A 16,532-nucleotide genomic window follows, 5' to 3' on the forward strand; every position below is an offset into this window, starting at 1 on the left:
ACGACCCGACTGCCTACGACGCCGCCACTCTCAACGCACTCAATGCCAGCCGGACCCACGCCTGCTGCCGAGCCACCCCGAGACGCACCCACGGACCCTTCACCTGCTGCACCTGCAAGTTCACCTGCCTCCGAACCTGCCCCGCACCCACCAAGACAAACACCAACAGCAACCACCTCAAGCGCATCCTGATCAACACCCGCTCCGTCCACAGACACGCCGTGGAACTCTGGAACCTCCTCGACGCTACATCACCGGACGTCGCCTTCCTCACGGAAACCTGGATGAACGCCTCCTCTGCACCCGACATCACCATCGCCATCCCCGACGGGTACAAGATCATCAGGAGGGACCGCATCAACCAGACCGGATGTGGCATCGCCATCATCCACAGGAACACCATCCGCATCACGACCGATGCCAACGACTCCTTCGCCGCAGCCGAACATCTCCACTTCCAGATTCACACCGACCCTAAGACGACCCTCAGAGGCACCCTCGTCTACAGACCCCCGGGACCACGCACACAATTCAGCGAAGACATCACAGACTTCATCAGCCCGCACGCCCTCCCCTCCACTGACTACATCCTCCTCGGGGACCTCAACTTCCACCTGGAGAACAACAAGGACCGCAACACCACCGCCCTGCTGGAAAACCTCGCCAACCTCGGACTCAAGCAACTGGTCAACACCCCCACCCACTACGCCGGCCACACGCTTGATCCCGTCTTCTCTTCCAGCAAGTACATCACCTTCAGCCACGCCACGGGACTCCACTGGACCGACCACAGCTGCGTCCACTTCAGCTTCAAAAGATCCACGACCCACTACCACCCGCAACAGGTACCTCACAGGAATTGGAGCAAGATCACCGCAGACCAGCTCACCACCTCCCTCAGCCAGAGCCCACCCGCCAACACAACGGACCCCAACGAAGCAGCCCGCAACTTCACACAGTGGCTGACCGCCTGCGCCGACGACCTCGCGCCACTAAAGAACCCTCCCAACAGACCCAGAAGCAAGAAGGCATCCTGGTTCACCGACGACCTCAAGGACTCCAAGAAGACCTGCCGCACCCTCGAGAAAGCCTGGCTCCTCGACCGGACCACCGACAACATGACCGCCCTCAAACACGCTACCCGCAAGCACCACCAGCTCATCCGCACCACCAAGAAGAAATCCCTGAAGGAACGACTGGACAACAACGCCCACGACAGCAAAGAGCTCTTCACTATCGTCAAGGAGTTCTCGAACCCCAGCACTGGCACCAACGACATCACTCCGTCACAAGACCTCTGCGACTCCCTCGCCTCATTCTTCCACCGCAAGATCGCCGAAATCCACAACAGCTTCGGCGCCCCACCCACGCACCCAACCGTCGAACCAACGCCCCCCACCGCCACCCTTTGCACCTGGACCACGGTGACCACTGAAGACACAGCCCGCACGATGAACACCATCCACTCCGGATCACCGACCGACCCCTGCCCACACCACGTCTTCAACAAGGCCGACTCCACCATCGCACCCCAACTCCGGAACATCATCAACGCCTCCTTCAACACCGCCACCTTCCCGAAGAGCTGGAAGCACGCCGAGATCAGCGCCCTCCTGAAGAAACCTACAGCGGACCCCACCGATCTCAAAAACTTCCGCCCCATCTCGCTCCTCCCTTTTCCTGCTAAAGTCATCGAGAAGATCGTCAACAGACAGCTGACCGCCTTCCTCAAGACGAACGGATCCCTCGACCCCTCGCAGTCCGGCTTCAGAGCCAACCACAGCACCGAGACCGCCCTCATCGCAGCCACCGACGACATCCGGACCCTGCTCGACAAGGGGGAAACAGTGGCCCTCATCCTCCTGGACCTCTCCGCTGCGTTCGACACGGTCTGCCACCGCACCCTAGTCCAGCGCCTCAGCAACATCGGTATCCAAGAGAAGGCACTGGAGTGGATCATCTCGTTCCTCGCCGGAAGAACACAAAGAGTCCGCCTCCCCCCTTTTCGCTCCGAGGCCACCGAAATCATCTGCGGCGTCCCGCAAGGATCTTCACTCAGCCCCACCCTCTTCAACATCTACATGAAACCTCTCGCAGCCATCGCACGCCAGCACAACCTCAACATCATCTCTTACGCCGACGACACCCAGCTGATCCTCTCCCTCACCAGAGACCCCGACACCGCCAGAACCTGCCTACACGAAGGGATGAAAGACGTCGCCGAGTGGATGAAGGACAGCCGCCTGAAACTGAACTCGGACAAGACGGAAGTCCTCGTCCTGGGATCTTCACCCTCCGCCTGGGATGACTCCTGGTGGCCCCCAGCCCTGGGCACCGCACCCAAGCCAACCGACCACGCACACAACCTGGGCTTCATCCTGGTCCCCTCCCTCTCGATGACCAGACAAGTCAACGCCGTCTCCTCATCGTGCTTCAACACCCTGCGTATGCTTCGCAAGATCTTCCGCTGGATCCCGACCGAGACCAGGAAGACTGTCACCCAGGCACTCGTCACCAGCCGACTGGACTACGGAAACGCCCTCTACGCCAGAACCACAGCCAAGCTACAGAAAAGACTCCAGCGCATCCAGAACGCCTCCGCCCGACTCATCCTGGATGTCCCCCGACACAGCCACATCTCCAGCCACCTGAGGAACCTGCACTGGCTCCCTGTCGACAAGAGGATCACGTTCCGGCTCCTCACCCACGCACACAAGTCTCTCCACGACCTGGGCCCCAAGTAACTCAACGACCGCCTGACTTCTACACGCCCACCCGCCAGCTACGGTCCACCAGCCTCACCCTCGCAGCCGTACCACGCATCCGAAGAGCCACCGCCGGAGGAAGATCCTTCTCTTACCTGGCTGCCAAGACTTGGAACTCCCTCCCCATCCACCTTCGGCTGACCCAGGACCATCTCGCCTTCAGGAAACAACTCAAGACCTGGCTGTTCGAGCAGTAGCATACCCCTCCCCCCAAGCGCCTTGAGACCCTCCCGGGTGAGTAGTGCGCTATACAAATGGCATGATTGATTGATTGATTGATTGCTCATCAAGGTTGTGGCAGCTTTTGTCCCTTCTTGGAGGTTTTGCCTGGTGATGTCAGGTTCCTTGGTGAGGGAGAGGATGAGCTGCGTGTCATTGGCGTTGGAGATGATGTTGAGTCTGTGGTTTCTGACGATGGTTGCAAGGGGAGCCATGTGAAGAGTGTGTGGCTGTGTGAGGATCCTTGGGGTACTCCGCATCTGATCTCTGTTGGTTCTGAGAAGAAGGACGGGAGTCTTATTCTCTGTGCTCTGCGTGAGAGGAAAGATCGTATCCAGTCTATGGCTATTCCTCAGATAGCAGCATCGTGAAGCCTGGTGGCTAGAGTGCAGTGGGAGACGGTGCTGAAAGCTGCCGATAGGTCCAGGAGGATGAGGGGATGCCATGTGTTCTTGTTCGAGAAGGGCGTGGATGTCATCAGTGGCGGCAATGAGGGCAGTCTTGGTGCTGTGGTTGCTGCGGAATCCGGATTTAGAGGTGTCTGGGATGTTGGTAGTTTCTATGAAGTATGCTAGCTGTGTGTTGACGGGTGCAATGGCGGCACTGTGGAAGATGTGCGGCAGGCAGCGGTCAGTAGGTGCTCCGGAGTGAATGCTCAGGGAGCTGCTTCACGAGATGAGGTGTAGAAATCCCTGAAGTATGCAAGTTCCAAGCAAGGTCACCACCTCAGCCCTAAAGGCTCAGAAGCTGCATGAGCAGGACAATGGCACGCAGGATTCACACACCTGCTCAAACTGCAACACAAAAATGTTATGTTAAAAAGATTTCTAAAGCCATTGGCTGCCCCCAAAAGGGGGCGTCCTGCTGCCAGTCACAATTAAGACAACAGCAGAAGAGGAAGGCAGGCTAGGCCAAAGAGGAGAACAAAGAGAACAACCAGGTCTTTAGTTGCTTCTGAAAACTTAAGTGGTTTTGAGTCTTTCTTAGCGAAGCCAGCAAAGAGTTCAATAGGGCTGGCTGGAACAAGGACAGGAAAATAACTTCAGCCACTCTGGCTCTTCTCTGATGGGGAATGGAGGCCAGATGCAAGTCTGCTGAGCATAAGCCTCTCAAAGAGGAATACAATTACATCAGAGCAGCAAGACTTGGTAAATGCAGGTAACCATGGGGCTTGAAAACTATGTGAGAACAAAGACTGAACAGCAGACCAAAGTTTAAGAATAAATCCACAAAGAGAAAAGGGAACTGAACTGTTGGGAGCATGTGATTTGGGGATGACTGAGTGAACAGAGCCGGTGCCTAATCAGTGCCGTCGCCAAGATTAGATGACAGGGATTACTAACTCTGCCAACTCCATTAGTTGGGTTGGGAACAGAAAGGTGTAGTGTCCAAGATTGTAAACAGGATTTCCACCATGTATTGCATTCCTATAACTGTGCTGTGCAATATAAGTAACGCTTTGTGACTCCAATCTGTAATGGCACAGACAAGGTGAAAAAACAATGGATTGGAATGGCAGCTAGAGTAATTAACAGTAACTGAGATTAATTCAAGTAGTCCCTCCCATCAGAATGCGCAATTGTTGTGAAAACATCCTAATATGTAACAAGATAAATACTATCAAGTTTAGCAAATAAAATATGACTACATAACAAAACTCTTGCATACAATAACCATGTTTCATGTGTAGAGCTGCAGGCTGCCAAAGCTTCCATTCTCATTGGAAGGGTGGGCCCTTTGAAACAGCTCTCAGTGCCCGAGCTGTTTCACTCCTTATGCCCTTTAAACATGCAGCATGGGTGCAGAACCTTCATCTCTAAGAGATGTCCTGAGATTGTCTTCAGCAGAGCCAGGAACCTGAGTCAGCGCCCTGTCGTCATGGTTCATGCCAGTGCCTGAGGCTTGGGCTCGAACATCCGCAGGTACTGTCTGTGCATCTTGTGGAACCGGCCCTTAGGGACAAGGAGACGAAATGTCAATGAGGGAGGGTCCTCTCTGCTGGGCACTCACGCCTTCTGCGGGCCCCTGTCCTCCTTGTCACTGGGATGGGGCAAGGAGGGCAGAGAGTCTCCGGGTTCAGGCAGAAAGGAAAGTTCAGGAGTCAGAGAAAGGCATGGGCAGTCTTCTGCTGTTGTGCCACCTTCGTTGCAAGTTCAGATGCCCAATGGCACACACCCTTTGGGTGTCTTTGTCTGGATTATGATCGGGGCAGTCAGGGAACCCCCTCGCTAGTGAGACCATCATGGGGAAATGTGAAAACTAATCTTGGTCGTGTACCAACAGGCCCTGCGCTGAGCAGCATGGCATCCAAAAACCTGGTACATTCGGGCCCGGTTACTCAATTAATGAATACGTCCACCCAGATATCTTTGGCCTTGTGGTCCTGGAAGGTCAACTCAGATTTTCATCCTTCCAAGGTCAATGAAATAAATAAGATTAAGTATGGAATCAATAAAAGTCTGTTATTCAAGATATCCAAGGGGTGAAAGCTTGCCTTATCAATACATATGTAAACATAGCCGAATGGTTGGAGTGCCTGCTGCTAAGGCAAACACATGTGCAGCTCACAGATTGGACTCTCACCAGGGGAAGCTCTGCCTTGCATCTTCTGGGTACCAGTACATTTGGTAACATAAAAAAAGTGTACTGAAAGTGCAAAGGGGTCGGTGTAACTAGACCGTGTGGTCCCGGGAAATTTTGTGCCAATTCTTTGCGATAGTATCACGAACTATGCAAATTAATGCAAAGAGCTCTGGGATCTTGGATTGCGCAGGTGCATTTGTTCTCTGGGGTTTGGACTGAACAATGAGTATAACATGTTGGTTTCTACATATGATATGTTGAATACCTTGGTGAAAAATGTCAACACCAGTACTGCAATCCAAGTGATAGGGGAACGCTGGAACAAAAGTGCACCCATGCAACCTGTCTGATTTCACCACAGAAATCCAGTCTGCTTGCGATGTGCATGATGCAGTAGTCTTAGATGGAGTAGTCACGTTGTTCTCTTGAGTCCTTCAATCCAAAGAGCTGAGCCTTGATGTTGTAGTGTAGTTCCTATTTCCCTAATAGGCTCTGCGCATTGAAATAATATACCCTATAGTTTGGCATGGGACTGTGGTCAGTATGCCCCTCTTGAGTATATTAAACTTAATCACTTTGTGTGCCAGCTAACTCAGAAGCCACTAGAAACTCCTTGCAAAAAAGAAGGAAGTAGTTTCTGGCAACCGCATAAACATGACAACTTTGTTTCCCTTTAGAATCGGAACACTCTCAGAATCGCGGAAACAACTGATAACAGTTTCACTCAGCTAATCGTGCATGCTTAGTTTCTTCAGAGTTACACAGAAAGGATAGATGGGCATTTCAATAAAAGGATTTATTGAATAGTCTTGAATCTCGTGTAATAGATATGAGCTGTTACAATCGTAAGACAGTATGCAAGATATATTATGTACAGGGTAAGCAGTAGAAAGAAATAGTACTGTGCTAGCATTATCTTTTATCTATGACACATATTCATATTGCATAAATAACACAAGCTAAAATGTGAGTACTCATAAGATGCTTCTCCAACTAGGTCTACCCCAGTGTACCTAACCTAAGTGTAGTACAAGGTAAGAAGTAGGTGCTGTATTCTATAGTCTGGTATGCTATAATATGGTATGCTATAGTATGGTATTCTATAGTATGGTACGCCAAGAGTCCCTCTAGGTTCTAGTAAGCTCCATACCTGACAGAGGTGAAAATCTCTTTCCGGGTCTCGAACTCTAACACCCCGTGAAGGGAGTCAGAACACTGGAAGCTGGATTCTATGTGAGCAGGGATGACAACGCCTCTCCACTTGCTTGGGCAAGGGAAGGTATATTTATACCTGGTAGGTGCCTAGGAATGTTAGCATTGACATAAATCCGGGCAGAGGAAGACGTCAGGAATGAACCCTTGAGGAATAGCGGTTTATGCATAATAAATTGGTTATTAGAGAAATCAATAATCCTGTGCTAGGGGAACTCCCAAGAGCTTAAGGGTCTGGTTTCTAAGAACTCATTGTGACGTTGGGGTGGACGGATGTAGGTGACCATTCCTGTATTTGGATAGCATGGCTAATGCCTAAATAAGGACTGGGATCTTATGCCTACATAAGGGTAATGCGAATTGTGCCTATATAAGGACATATTTCGGGAAAACCTATAGCAGAATACAACACCCACTCCACTTTCGAATGAACAATAATACAAAATGCTGTACCACATGATGCAATAAAACATTTGCAAAAGAATACCAAAAGAAGTTTTAAAAAAAACGTATGCTAAAGAAGTAATGCAAAGGTACTGTACATTTTAAAGCAGTTTTTCACTCTATGCATATATCGTAAATAAATGCAATATGAATTCATAGAAATATATACATATGACAAAATGGTTGACAATTATTCAAAAACCAAAGCCATTTCACAACATTGTACTAAATAAAATAGTGGTAAATATGGTGACAATGTGTCCCTGGAAGTATTCAAAGAAGTCCATTCTATATGAATAGTCCCACTGTAAGCAGATTGAATTGTCATGTATTTTCAAATTTAGAAAAAACAAGTCAGTTTTAGCAAGAGTTCCAAGTTTTGTTCTGTTTTGAAAATATGGAGGCCAAATTCATAGCTTCCCCGGTAAACTGCGAGCCGAATCAAAGTCATTGTATTGGTCTGGTGTAAACATGAAATCATATACTCCTGTAGACAAAAGATTGCCTACCGATGTCGGTGACAGTTGGAAGATCTCGTTTAAAAGGTTAACTACACAGAGATGTGAAGCATCGCCTTCAGCATGGGATGCCACAGCAATGTTCGCATCCATTGTTACCTGTGTGCCTGTTGATCCATCTTGTTCCTAGGGTTGGGTATAGTTTTCAAAGTAGCGCTTCGCGAAGCTATGCAAAGTGCACTTCGCATTACGCGAGCTACACGTAGCACTATGCGAACTGCGTAGTAGTCTGTCCGCACTGTGCAAGATGCCATTTTCAAAGATTGCACAGTGCGGACAAGCATCCAGCACTATGCAATCATTGAAAATGGCATCTTGCACGGTGTGAGCTGTAGGTTTCTGCCGCTACCACTCGCAATGAGAAACCTGACCTCCCCGCGTTGAGAATCTCGCCGGGAGCTTTATTTTTCACGCTCGCGATCGGCAACTTGTTGTTGCTGATCGCGAACAATGAAAATGTCTCGCCGGGATGTCATTTTGCTTGCTCGCGGTCACCAACTTGACGTTGAGGACAGTCAGCAAGCAAAAAATGACCGCTGCACTACGCTAAGCTACGCTATGCATGTTTGCACTGTGCTACGTGCAGTTCGCGTAGTGCGAAGTAGCGCAAACTTCGCAAACTACGCGAGCGTAGCATAGTGCTTCGCACAGGACTACTCGTACCTCAGCAGCAGCAGGAAGCGTCTGTGAGATCTCAACGAATGCCGTCATCAGGATTGGTAGCCTCTGGGGACAACACAGAGCATGGGCCATTATCCGGTCCAGCAGAGTATCGATATATCCATTGGCATGATTGATGGCAGTGTTAGATATATGTCTAGCACGCATTCTTCACTGTAAAGCAGGCACCGAAGAACAGTTAAGATGCAATCTTGCCAGATTTGTCTAAATTACAGAAACCATGTTGTATTAAGATCATGTAGATGAGGTATGCCCAAACGTTGCACTATGCGCTCACAACACTTCCGTTCTAGGAGAGCTTTCTTCAAGTTGCTGGGAGTGACGCCGGTGGATAGACTTGCCATAGCTTAGTAGTAGGGATAAAAACAGGATTCTTGCAACGAGTGCTAGAATTAATGGCAGACCACCAAACACCGAATGCACAAAGTTTGGAATGATTCCGAGGACTGCCTGAAAAGGTGTTAACAGCCCTGAAGATATGATCTGAATTACATGTACAATCCCGCTCGTATCAGACATGTTTAAAATACGTCCCATCATTTCTACGAAAGGTATAGGGCAGTTTGTACGTATTAGAGCTTAGATCTAAGCCGAAGTCCTTGCAATTTGTAGATCATAAGTTTCTTTGGCCGAGGTCAAAGGCACGGTCTGTTGCAAAAGAATGGCTTTCATTCTGCTTTTAGTATCAAAACGTATAAAAGAAACATTCAATGAAGGCCATAGAGGCGACTCCCTGACTGTCTATTTGGGGGAACAATACTTGCATACATCAAGTAACCCTGGAGCTAACCTTTACTAGTTATGGGATTCCTGGCAACATGCCACAGCAACTTTGATCATTCAACATGAGGTAACTCCCGTTAGAAAGTTTGCCAAAAGTTGGATTAATCACAGCAGCTGGTGTACCCTGCAGGTGGCAGGACAGGTTTGCCACAGAACCATTACAAGCCTGTGTAAAGAAATGTCCTGATATAAGCTTTAACCGCTCAGTGCATTTTCACAGTGTGTACCGCTTAGAAATACTTCACGACCCACACTCCAACATCTGTATGAAGGTAAATCCAGGATGTCTTAATATATTCTATGCCCAACCTTTCATATTTGCCTGCTTGCATTTGTTTGAGGCAATACTGAAAATGAAAAGTAGTGACAGGCAGAGTTATTTTGCCATGGATAAGCCATTCGGTAGCTGTTTTTTCTGCCACTGTAAATGGTAATTTTCCCAGTTTTTCAATGCTCAGCACTGTATACTTTGCTCCCCTTTGTGCCAGTTCGATCTGTTTATCCGTGAGATTGTATTCTGAAAACAGAGACAACGTGTTGATAAAACTCCAAGGCACATAGCCTGCACGCAATGATTGCAGCGTCCAGCTTAATAACATAATAGAACGTAATTGAGACTGGCCTTGTTGTAACATGGCTAAATCTTGTTCCAGTATGTCAATAGCAGAGGATACAATATTGCCCAGTAAATATATTCTGGATGACAAGGTTGTTAAACCATTGTCGACCACAGTGAGAGATTTCTCTAAGGTAATATGATCAAGTTCACATATTCTTTCTGCGGCCTCCGCCTGTGAAACCTTCCACATTTCATTATAAGCAGCATAAATTCCGGCATATATGAAACATTTTCAATGCGGTTTTCTTGGTCCTTGCACGAAACCCCTAAGGTCTGCGCCTTCTTTATATAAAGATAAGTGTTGTTTCACATCCTCGAGTGTAGATTTTTGTAACCAGTCGAGACACAATTTTCCTACACTGTATGTTGTTACTACCCCCGGATGCTGTCGTTGAGCATATCGTGGGTCTAGCCTATGGATAGTAAAGCACTGTATCTTGTTCAGGAATCTTTCTTGACAGATGTTTGTGTCTGTGGGCCAGAGCAACCATTTTTCCCAATAAGAATCTGATCTGATGTTTTGTAGTATTGTGTCTACTGTGACCACTCCCTGTGTAGTGCTATTACTTGCAGGTGTTGGTACAGAAGATGTGTTCATGTCTTTGATCTTGGCTAATCCAAGGCAAGATGTTGGTTGCACAGTGTCATTCAAAAACATTATTTGCTGTGGGATGATACAGGCTCTAAACGAAGCTTCTATACCCTGCACTTGCCAATCTTTAGAACCCCAGACAGATTTTGTGTTGATTGTGTCTTTCCAAAAGTCAAACCCTTATTTAGACAGTTGGGCAATAAAGGCTGCTGAATAAATCTGTTTTGTATTAGTTAACATATTTTTCTGTCCTGTTTTGTTTACATTTCTATAGAAAAATGTTTTTGGATTACATGTATTGTACTCTGAAAAATATGGAAACTTATTTGTAAAGGTTTTTGAACTACCCTTTGGTGGTGTAGGACAATGTGCCCATTGGTTAAACATATACACATTTCTAGGTGTTGCAGATTTATGCAAGAAATGATGACCATAGTGGTTATAACAATAAAGCTGTTTGTAGTCTAATGAACCCTCTAAGTTTTCATTGTTAGATAATGCAGCAGACCTTTCTAGATCAGACATCATGTTATTAACAGTCTCAAAGTCCCAATCATCAGACTAGGTACTGGAGGTAATAAAGTCCCTTAATGAAATTTTAAATAAATTTGGAATCTTGAAAAGTTCAGTTGGGCCGAATATGTCGAAATCGGTTTTGTCCCAAGCTATACCATCCTGTATAGGAACGGTTGTGATGTTCACTGCTGACAAGTCTCTTGCTTCACGATGGGAAGATTTGTGTGGCTTTAAAAGTAAGTTCACGTTTTTACATTCAGTGTCCAAAGGAATGTATCTGCCATTCATAAGCACGCTAAGAGTCATTACCACAGCAGAAAGAAAAAGATTCCAGAAATAATCCATATTTCAATCCATGGTGAAACCATATAAGTCGCTTTCAGAAAATGAAAAACAATATTTTCATTGTCGTTTAAAAGTTTTTTGGGCTGGCGTCGTTTCAGGCTCACTTGGATCCTCAGAGAACGTATCAAAGTTAATTAAGTTGCTGGAACTAGTTGATCATGTGATACGTTGGTGTAGACAGCTGTATCTGGATGAACTGTTACTTGTGTTTCAAGAGGGATGAGTTCCATAGCATTGTTGCTTAGTCCTTCATTTGTTGCTACTGAATTCTCGATGGTTATGAGTCTCTCAGTCTCAACCTCTCGGATAGTAGCAAGAGGAGGGTGTCCGCTTCTAGGTCGGAGTCCATGAGGCCTACTATTTAGTATTGGCCACATAGTGTGGTTTGATGAGGTCGATTGACACACATCTTTTCTCCTTTCTTCCAGAAAGAGGCAGCAGAAGTACTTTTCTTGTTCCGTGGATGGCTAGGACAGGTACTGGTTGTCTGTAAGAAGGCCCAAATTCCTTCTTGTCTGCAATCTTCTCCCTGACTAGATCCCCTGCTTTTGGGATCCAGACAGGCCTTGCTGGGACTGCCGTTTTTTCCCCAGTGTTGGGTGGCTTCATGAACGCTCTGCTTTGTTTCAATCTTAGTTCATTTAGATCCTGTAAAACAGCCAAACGATCTTTGAAATCAAAGGGTTTATTTTCCACCACTGTGCCTTTACATTCAAGATCAGGAACCCACATTCTTGTCCCAAATAGATCTCATATGGAGTGACCCCTCCCAGAGAACTTCTTGGCAAATTATTTAATGATTATTGGACCCCATTAAGATGTTTAACCCACCCATCACCTGAACCCAATACTCTAGCTGTTATAGACTGCTTTATGTCCCGCTTTTTCCTTTCCACAACAGAATTTCCCTCAGGATGAAATGGAGAGGAGTACCGCAATGCTACGCCCAAACTGCCCATGGCTTCTTTGTAAGCCCGAGAGCTAAACGCAGGGCCCTGGTGAGAATGTAGTGTGCCAATTGCGTATGTGCCGATAAAGGCTCGCAAATATTTTATAACAGTTCGAGCGTCAGCCGAGCACTGAGGCCACATCCATAGAAACCTTGACCGAGTGTTTGTGGCAATGCATTTGTCATTAAGGACGCCTGCGCGTAGATAGTCTAATGCTGTCTAACAATTGTGTCTGTACTTGGCAGGCTACTTCGTAGTCTGGTGTCTGATAGAGTTCTGCACTATGCTGTCTATTGCAGGCTCTACAGTCATTGATGAAGATGTGAATCAGTGTATTCATTCCAGGTCACTAGTACATCTGTTTTATTGTTAATATTGTTTTAGAGATCCCCTGATGTGACAGACCCTCCCCAAGATGTGCTCCATGAATCAAAGCTGCTCTGCATTCCATGTTTGGAATTGCCCTATCCTCCACTCAAGGGATTCAAGCAAGAGGAACATTGTTCGCATCAATTACATAAGAGTACTTGAGTGAAATTTGTTTCGGTAACGCTGCACCACTGCCTTTGCTTGAAGCATTCACAGCCAACAATATCTCAATGTCTTTTCTTGTTTTTGAACGAGTGATCGCAGCTTTGGAAGCGGTCTGAACAGCCCCCTATGCGGCTTCATCAGCCAGTGAATTCCCTGCAACGTGAACGCCATCACGTTGATGATTCAGTGTGTGTATCACATGAGCTTTTGGTAGTTTGTTTCTCAACTAAACTACTTGTTCCCAAAGCATTTTATGCTTTATTGTGGCACCGTTTACAACTTTGAATCCGTTTTGAAGCCAATTCTGTAAATATTCATTATATGACTGAACACAGTAAAAGGAATCACACACTATAAGTGTGGGGAATTCATGATGTTTACTTTCAAGTGCCAGTTTGACTGCTTGTAGTTAAGCTCGCTGAGCTGTACAATCTCCTAGAGATTGAGTTTTAGTGACCATTGGTCGGAAGTTACCATCGCGCATGCGACCTTTAACGATTGCGTAGGCTGCACTGTAAGCTTGCTTACTCCCTGTAGCGGGTTGTGCTGATCTGTCAGTATAAATTATAAATTCGTACTGATCGAGAGGCCGAATTTCAGTGGGCAGAGGACATTCATGTTCATATTGCAGGAACACTTGTGTTTTTAAGTCAAGATCAAAAACATATTCAACATCTGTTGCAGCAAGAGAGTTAACCCATTGTATCCATCTAGGATATAAAGCTTTTGCATTTGGAATGCTCACTTTTGTAACCGCCTCTAAGGCTGGTACTGGAGTCACGACAATAATGCGTTTCCCCTGAGCTAGAGCTCTCTCTTTTGCTAAAGTGTTTTTTCTGTTGAAGTGAAGCGCATTTCTGCTTGTGTATACAAATGTGATTTGTTTGCTATTGGTACTTTTTTTCCCCCATTAAATGTAAATAGGTGAATCCGCATTGACCCGAAAATATTCGGATCATGAAATTGCATTTATTTACGCATGTTTGCAAGTGATTTTTTGCTAACATGTTAGCTTGGAGTGAACACAGGATGTCTGTGTGTTCCTGTGTCCAATGTTTTGTTGAAAAATCAGGTTTGATTAATTTGTCGAGAGGTTTAACCCTTTCTGCGCAATTTTGAATGTAAGTTCTTCCAAAATTTAGGAAACCCAAGATGGATTGTACATTTTTCAGCATTTTTGGAGGTTGGAGCAGCGCACACTTTTCTAAAAAGTTTGCTGCCAGTCTTTTGCTTTCACTTGAAAGCTCATATCCTAGGAAAAGGACATTGAGATGGGCAAATCTGGATTGTTTAAAGTTGAATTTAGAACCCTCAGAGGTGAAGCCCAGTATAATGGTACTTACCCTGTTCAAGTGCCTATCTAGGTCATCGTCTGTCAGACAGATGTCATTGACATATGACAATGCTTCGTCATCATAAATTTGTAGTAACTCTGTTACTCTTGCTGAGACTAACATAACATATGTATTTGTAAAGCGCTTGTATCACCCAAGGCGCTGAATAACAGATGTATATTGTTACCCAACAGTACTCATTTTATTGACCTCAGATGGATGAAAGGCTGAGTGGACCAGCCGAGATTAGAATCTATGACCATGAGGTCAAATACAGGCTCCTACAGTGGATGCATTAGTCCACTGTGCCACCAGACCCTGCTTAATAACCCTGTGCTGTTTTTGTACCCTTGTGGGAGTCAACACAATTGACGCTGGGTCCCCATTATTGAGAAAGCTGTTAAGTACCTGCTTTCAGGTGCTATGTTTTGACAAAAGAAACCATTTGAAATGTCCAATATGGTTTTATATTTTTTACACACAATGGTATTCATTAATGCTGTACTATGTGCATTTTGCACTGTAAATGTTTTGGAACAAGTGTTCAGGTGTCTGTAATCCAAAACTAGACGATATGTATTGTTTGATTTGGATACAGGAAAGAAAGGATTGTTCATTGAAGAATTGCATGTTTCAATCACCCCTTGGTATTCAAGTTGATTTAAAATCTCCCTGACCTGTTTTTTAGCTTGTTGCTTTATTGGGTACTGCCTTTATGCAGTTGGTTGATTTTTTAGCTTTATTTTGTGGTGAAGTGAGCCTCATCCCACCCTACATGATTTTTGTATAATGCTGGGGCCTGGGCAACTGCCCATTTCCTGGCATACGTATATTTTAGGTGAATTGGAGTATGGTTGGAGAAGGCTGGCATAATGATATCCTTGCCATGTGGGCACTCCCTGACAAATTCTGGTAACCAGTCCTGTTCTGCTAGAAGTATATCATAACCCCTTGAAAAGAGTGCTTTCACTTCTTGGTATGTCTCCCTCCATCCAAAGTGTTATTTCATATAACTTTTGTGGAGTACTAACCCTGGTGTCTACAGCCTCCATTGTGATATTCTCATTCAAGTCCACTATCTCCAGAAGTTCCTTCAGGTTCTGGTGAGCTATTGTTACTTCAGCTGCACTGTCCAGCATTGTCTGAGCCCATTCTCCGTTCTTGAGCTGTGTTCTCAGTATTCTCGGCATTTCTGATCCTCAGACCTGCTACCTTATTTATGATGAGTTGAGGTTTTGATTTATTTTTCTGAACGTGTTGATCATCTTTGGACTTCACATGTTCTTCTTTGTGATCTGACCGTCCTCTTCTTTCTGATGTCTGTGACGATATCTGAACGGTACGAGAGGAATGTGTATCAGTATTCTGATACCTGTCAGGTTTTCTTAAATTATCCTTATTCCTGAGGTTATACCTCCTTTCAGAGGGCTCCTTTTGAGGAGACTACCTCAGGATTGAGAATGTTTCTCTTTTTAATTTTGTTTATTGGTTTCCCACTTCTTTTTAGAAGATGTAGGATTTTGTTTAATAGAGTCCTTCTCAGGACCTTCAGACAGTTTTTCTTCAAAGGTTTTCCACCCAAACTGTCTCTGTCTAATTCTGCATACGATTTTTCTATTATTCTGGGTAGTTCATGTTTATTTTGTGTTACATCAATTTCCCTTAAGCCTTGGCGGATCGCCACTGATGCTGCCTCACCTTTAATATTAGATGATATTATTGTTGAGCCCTGGTCGAAGTGTGTCAGTAATTTCATACCTAAATTCAGAGCAGGCTCTGCCCCGTATTCGTTTTGAATTTGTTTCAGGACATCTGGTATTACTGATATTGACAGAACACCATGTGTTTTAGTATAGATGGCAGCAAAGACTGTGCCCCAAGTGGTGCAGTCTTCCAGTTGTGGTGTGATCCCCATTGGTAAACAGATTGTTAGGATTATGTGTTTCTCATACGAGCTAGTATTTGGAAATACTGCTTCGATTTGATTAATTTTAGCGAGTTTTCCAGAATGGAATTTGTTCATGTTTTGTGGGCCTTTTACCCATGACTGCGTGTAAAGTCTGTGGAGTGATTTTTAGTGTATACCCCTGTTGAGGGGTTTGATTTGGAATGGTCATTGGTGGTTGGGCTGTGAAAGTTCACATGACATATTGTACTAATAGTCTGTACATTTTTATTAACTCTTTTAGTTGAGTAAGTAATTCCTCGTCTGATATCACTTCGATGTCAGGGTTAGGTGTGTAGCCGGCTAAAATCGACCATGTTGCTCCTGGTCTACCTAGTGGACTGAGACTGGTAATGTTTTTGAGATGTTTTAGGGCGCCTTTAATCCAGAGAATATGCTCCTGGTATGTGAGTAGAATTTCAATATCCTCGAAAGGAATATATTCCTCAGGTGGTTCATCTTCTTTAAGGAAGTGAAATACTTTTGTTACTG

Source organism: Lissotriton helveticus, chromosome 5_1 (assembly GCF_964261635.1).
Source record: "Lissotriton helveticus chromosome 5_1, aLisHel1.1, whole genome shotgun sequence".
Taxonomy (NCBI): domain Eukaryota; kingdom Metazoa; phylum Chordata; class Amphibia; order Caudata; family Salamandridae; genus Lissotriton; species Lissotriton helveticus.